The sequence below is a fragment of the Anarrhichthys ocellatus genome, unplaced genomic scaffold (genome assembly GCF_004355925.1).
Source record: "Anarrhichthys ocellatus isolate YVR2014 unplaced genomic scaffold, GSC_Weel_1.0 scaffold32, whole genome shotgun sequence".
Classification (NCBI taxonomy): domain Eukaryota; kingdom Metazoa; phylum Chordata; class Actinopteri; order Perciformes; family Anarhichadidae; genus Anarrhichthys; species Anarrhichthys ocellatus.
Genome location: NW_022280062.1, coordinates 4,847,840 through 4,854,368, shown reverse-complemented (window position 1 = coordinate 4,854,368; position 6,529 = coordinate 4,847,840). Strand labels below are relative to the sequence as shown.

General features: G+C 40.0%; 1 long non-coding RNA gene across 1 annotated transcript in view; it reads left to right on the top strand.

Moving 5' to 3' along the window:
• Positions 1–1,957: 1,957 nt before the first annotated feature.
• The window catches only part of LOC116393034 (uncharacterized), a 7,724-nt gene continuing 3,152 nt past the window's right edge, over positions 1,958–6,529 (top strand). Inside the window, exon 1 of the long non-coding RNA XR_004213369.1 lies at positions 1,958–2,326. This is a non-coding gene — a long non-coding RNA (uncharacterized LOC116393034). The remainder of the gene's footprint in view (positions 2,327–6,529) is intronic.

Genomic DNA, 6,529 nt, shown 5'->3' with positions numbered 1-6,529 from the left:
ATCTATCTATCTATCTATCTATCTATCTATCTATCTATCTATCTATCGATATAGATATAGATATAGATATAGCTTGGCCTATAAAAAGACCTCTCTTCTTTTTACACTTCCTTGAATCAATAGCTGTTGCGTAACAATATTATGGGTTGTAAATAAAAAGATTGTAAAACTACACTTTTATCAAAACTACTTCAATTTTGTATCGGTTTGATACATTTGCTCAATGGTCGTGTTGCTACAACTAACAAGGAGACTCAATCAACAGTGGTAGAAGTATTCAGTTAAGGTGGAATAATATACTATATGTAAATATAAAGAGTCAAAGGTTGACTTTAAAAGTACAGTATTTTCAGCAGAAATGTACTTATCCAAAGTTTACAAATTAAGAAGTACTTTTTCACCAGCGTAATGCCTCCTACAAGTATTATAATTTAATTTTGTTATTACTGAACTAACAAGTAAGCAGCGTTTTTAGGCATCTGTCCAAAAGGGGGCTTATTTAACTACTATATTTTATTATTATACTTATACTGTTGGGTAGTTGCAACCTTCAATGTGTTGATCAATCCTCTGACTCATTAAATCTTAATCTGCAACGCAACTGTCAACAGCTGTCAAATAAACATAGTGGGGTTAAAAAGTATAACATCTCCTCCTGACATGTAAAGGAGTACACGTGGGAAGTAAAGTGGAAACACTAGAGTTAAGTAGAGCGCATCAGAAATAAAGTCCAGACTTTTCTTACAAAGGAGATGGATAACTTTCTGTTTTAGTGTATTTGATCTTTGATTTAATTATTCGTTGTGTGACAGAAAATTTATTTCATTACGTTAGGTGTAAGTTTTTTTTGTTGCTATTTTGTAAAATAATTCTGAATCAATAACGACACTATAATAATTAGAGGATGTAAATAAGGAGGGGTTAAACATCAACTCTGTCACATCCCGTTTCATTGATCCCCTCTGACGCTCCTCTGCTGCATCGTACTGATCAATGAACTGCTGCTATCGGGCTCTGCTCAGCGGGAGAGGTCCTACAAGGTTACCGGGCCATTTTGGCTCTAGTGTGTCTTGCCGTGGTGGTGGAGGAGGAGTGGCGCGTAGCTGCGGACCCGCGGACCCGCCCCGGGGCTCACCACCTCCAGCCCGGTTTGAGCTAAAATGTCCTTGCTTCTGCTGCTGCTGCGGCGGCTGGACCACACTGTACAGGAGCTGGATGGAGCTCAACCTCTGTAGAGATGCGTCAAGTTTCACAGTGACAGCGAGGTCAGGACCGGAAACTGTGTGTTGTCGCCTTTAAAATAAGAGCTCAGAAAAAGGCACTTTTTGTTTTAAGAATTTTGAGATTAAGGGTGTAAAACTAAAGGACAGGAGAATAAGTTTTTTGTTGAGATGATTAGATATGTATTCAAAATAAAGCCTTTATATGCTGGTGATTGAATGATTGCAATGACTACTATACTTTAGTTTCATGCTAATTTACTTCAGAACATGTTAGAGGGAGATATTGTAGGTAGTTTATAGCGCGTACACATTGATGCATCAGTAACGAAAATACAATAATTAAACAAATATAACACCGAGGGGCCAATCTGCTGCAGAATTTGTGTTTTTACTTATGCTTGATGTGGATTTTTCTAATAATACTTTTGTATACTTCTCCAGACATGTTTTAAGATGCATAAAAAGTACTCTGATCATAAAGATATTTTTTTCTGATATGTTTTCCATAAAATTGTAGTATATACACTATGTCTCCTTTACTGGTTAGTGCAGGAGACTCAGCAACTCCATGCTTGTGTGCATATACTGTGTATATATATATATATATATATATATACAAAAAATATAAGGATCATAGATATATATATATATATATATAGTACAATGTGTGTGTATATTTTGTATTTGCACCTCAGGGCTTTTACTTTGACATAGTTAGTTTACATTGAAGTATTACTTTTACTGAAGTAAAATACCCGAATACGTCTTCCAACACTGTTCAATGCTTAGTGTAGCCACACATTTACAGGTAGGAATATTATTTTGAAATATATAACCGGAAGCAGTGTATCCACATTTTGGTTGTCTTGTCGGTTCTCCTTCTATTCTTCCCAATATTAACCCTTGTGGGAGGGATCCTCGAGTGTTGTCGCAACAACTACGGCAGACTACAGGCTGTACTTTCCGACCTGTGCCGTTTGAGTTAAGGCAGCGGAGGTTCCACACGAGGATACTCCAAAATAGCCTTCCAAAAGGGGATTAAGTATGACGGATACTGACAGAGGGGCTCCGCGGGACTGTACGTAAAGATGAGGATTCATCCGGTGAGTGACTGAATCTGTTTTCATGACATTTCACACGTCTGTTGTTGCTCTTAACGTTACAAACCCGCCATTGCAACCAACGGCAAGTGTTAGCTACATGAACTAAGCCCAAGTCAGTGCGGCATGTTTTTTTTTCTTCTACGGTCTGTTTAGCTAGCGTAACGAAGCGGTGAGGAGCACCGAGAAAGGTGGCGTTATTACGGTAACACTATTTTACGTTCAATTACACAACACGTTAACGCGGCTTCAACGAGCTAATAAAGATTCACTATAAACGCCAGCAGTGCGGCGGAAGGTAACGTACTCACAGTGACTGTGAGCAATGCGCTCGCGCTAACCGGAGGAGGAACGCTTTTCAAATAACCGTCAAAAAGTGGCCGTTAGCCACTAAAGCCCACCGAGTCAGCGGCGGTGTGAGTGGCCGTCAGAGCAGCACGTCGCTAACCGTCACTCTGCGCACGACTACCCGCCGAACCGTTGGAGCCATTTCTAGCTGCTCGATACATCCCAGCTGCCATACATACAGTGGTGTTATTTACTCTCTACATTTTTTTTTTTTTTTACCATTTTGTTCCACCGGCTTAGTGATGACTGTTTTGGAAACTTAATTTGTGGCCTTTTCGGTGTGGACGTTAAATTCAGCTAGCAGCCCCAGCTAATACAACTAACTCTAATGTTACAAACTAAACCGGTGATTTTATAGCTGTTCAGAAATAACCTTCCACGTTTAATAACACAAAGTAGTCCCCCCTCCATGGGTGTACCTACCTGTGAATAATATCACCCATCTTGAGGCTGTGTTTGGCCTGTAGGCAGCAGCCACAGTGCCAATTTATGGTTGCATAATTGAAGCTAATGGTCATCTATCTTAGCTCTTGAGAGTTGGTTTGGTGGTCCCATCATTTTTTTTTTTTTTTTTTTTTTTAATTTTTTTTTTTTTTGCATCTACCTCATCATTGTGTGTCATTGGCCTCTCTTAGTGGAGCTCTGGAGGTGGATTCATGAAGACCAGATGGGCCCACACCCCAGTGCCACCTTGAATAGTAATCACCAGCGAGGAATTTATAAAAAAAAAAAAAAAAAAAAAAAAATGAATTTGTCTTCTCTGAAGAGAAAGCCAGATCGGATGATATTTAAGCATCTGGAAAGGCTAAGACGACACCCATCATTTTCTTGGCATCCAAGCTGGGTGTAAAACACACACGCACATGACATTTAATATATATATTTTCTTAAATCTTTATCTCACTACACCCTCAATCAGTGATCAAACTCAGGGGGTTGAGTGAGTGGACTGATCCAACAGGCTCCCCGTGTAGAGACCTCCTTGATGTAGGTTACTGTACGCTTTCACAAAGTATTACAAGTCTCTTCTCGATGGCAGCCCAACAGCCGGTTTCCTCTTGTGGTTGTTAAATGTAGATCAAAACATAAGGGAGAGAAGAAGATAATAGCGTTTGACACTTGCTGTGAAGCAGAGCGGCTCTTTGTAACAGGAGGACAGCTACTCTTTATTTTTACCTCCTTCAAATCTCTACAGAGTTGCCGTTTCAACCTGTCTTGTCAAAGGATTCTTCTTTTTTTTAATTATTGAGGAGAGAGTGACCTTTTTGGAGGGGTGCAAACCTGTGGCATGTTTTTCTTTAAATGCGTTTTCCTGTAATTTCTTAGATCCGTAGCAGCACTTTGGTGAATGGAATAACACACAACCTTACAGGAGGAGTTAGGACAACTCCCAGTGTGTTCCCAGTCTGGGCTTCAAGCATTGCATAATAATGTGTCACTCAGTCATGTGATCACGTTGTTAAAAAGTGATGTCAGCCCATTCTTAAAGAGAGGAAGTGATCATTTGAGGTTTCCTGTGTTCACCCCGAGTAGACGGCGTCTGTGTGCGGTATGGATCTAAAAAAAACAATGTTTATTCCGATGTGAGCTCGCTGTCCTGGGAAGTTTGCAGCACCAGAAAAAAAAAAAGAAAAGTATAAGAAGTCTGTTTTCTTGGAGAAGTATTTACAGAGATGTATCACAAGCTGGGGGCCAATAAGAATATAACTGATGTATGATTTTAGAACTTATAATTGAAACAATTCTCAGCAAAATGATATGACCATGTGCTTCTAATATTGCCACAAAAAGTCTACGCTTCCCTCTCAAATGCTGTCTGAAGGACACCCGAGTGTTGTAAAATAAGGGGCTCATTGATGTCCCACATAAAGGGCTGCAGAGTCCTAACACCTGGAAATGAGTCGGCATTTCTGCACCCTCATCTCGAAGTCGATGCATTCTTTTGAATGAGTTTTCACTCTGTGGATAGAAGTTTTTAATGTTTTGTTCTGCGATATAAAATATGTCGGTACACCTTGTGAATTTGAAGCTTTTACGCGTCTTTAAAATAAAGGAGGTTGCTAACAAAAGGCTAAATGAGACTACAAAATGTCATCCTGCTGACTAGTCGGCCTTTACAGCCTCGCTGTGTTTACAAAGTGTGTTTGTAGCCTAGCGTTAGCCTTTTACAATAACAATCCGGTTGGCTTTCTGTCAAGAGGACCAGTTGAGTTCTAACTAAGGGATGGCCTACGAGAACACGTCATCCCTGCTGCTCTCTACACCACGATGCAGTAAATTTAAACAGTAGGCCTCCAAAGGTAACGTGTCAGGGCTGCATCACACCCTTCATCAAGGATTAATGCACCGCCTGTCATGATTAATCCCTTAGAAAGCCTCCTCATCACTCATTGTAGCACAATAAATAAACTTATGAGATGTATTTGCCCATGATACTAATTACCAGTATGTTGACAGATTAGTATCTGTGACATAACAATAAATGGTGCACTTAAATGCTGTTTTGCTATGATTATTATTATTATTTTTAAGGATTTTACACCGTCTTCTTGCTGTGACCTATCAAAATGTATGCTGTGAAAAAATTCTACCTCTATAAAAGAACATTTATGTACTGACAATGCTAATCCTCTTACAGGAAGTGGATCTCCAAAAATAACGATTGGCAACCAAAGGAAACGAGGAACCACAAAAAAAAATTTCTTGAAAGGAAACAACCTAAAATATGAAAGTATTATTCAAATAATCCAAAATGTAGTAACTTTCTACATTACATAACTAAAACGTCAATGCTTATTTGTAAGGGAATTCCACCTGATGTGTGAGGAAGTGAACGCAGGAAACGAGGAAACAGCAGCAGGAAACCTGAGTCTTGTTCCGACAGCGAGGACTTAATGAACCGCTGTAACGTTCTATTTTGTCCGAGCTTTCTCGCTGTTTATGCTCTTGTCTTATTTCATTTGGCCGCCGTGCCGGGATGTCCAGTCAGGCGTGGTTCATCGTGTTAGTAGTCCGTTAGGCCGTTTCATTATTAGCATGTCTGGCTCACACTGGAGGCTGCAGCACAGCTGTACTGGAAGAGGACCGACTGCAGCTCGCTTGTTTTGAAAATAGAGGAGAGACCCCGGCCCTGTTGTCAGTAAACGTTACGTGTGTTATATACGATTACACCGTTCTACAAAACACCCTTATTTATGTCCAGCGCCTTTTCAGATATGACTTTACTGTCATTATTTTGACACATGCTGCTCTCGTGTAAGGACGTTTCTCTATTTGATACCATTTTAAATCTAAAATCTTTCAGTTCTTTGACTGTTGGTCGGACAGAAGTAGTTTGATGTCCCCTTGGACTCTGGGACGCCACCAGCAACGCTAAAGATATTAAACCATTTTACTGCAGCGTCACAGTTATGGGCTTTATGGACATTAGTTTGTCGTTGGTTTAGTCTTTAGAATAGTTTATAGGTCAATTATAATAACCGTAAGGTGAGCTCGATATTCCTGCTTTACTTGAGGCCACACCACGTGTAATAGTTTTTGATGAGTCATCAGTTGAGTAGTTGGAGCATTATATTAATATCATGTCGCTGCAGGACCAATTTCCATTTAGTCTTTCAGACTCTGTGACTGACGCGCTCTCTCATGCACATATATCTCCTTTAAAGCATCTTCCCAAATTTACATGTCTAAAAATACAACTCCTTTACGCACTTTGACTAAAGATGCATTATTCAATGCCGCCTCTGCAGAGTAATTAAATCTTAATCAGGGACGGGCTCCTGTCCTCATGGAGGCGTGTGTGTGTGTGTGTGTGTGTGTGTGTGTGTGTGTGTGTGTGTGTGTGTGTGTGTGCTAGCA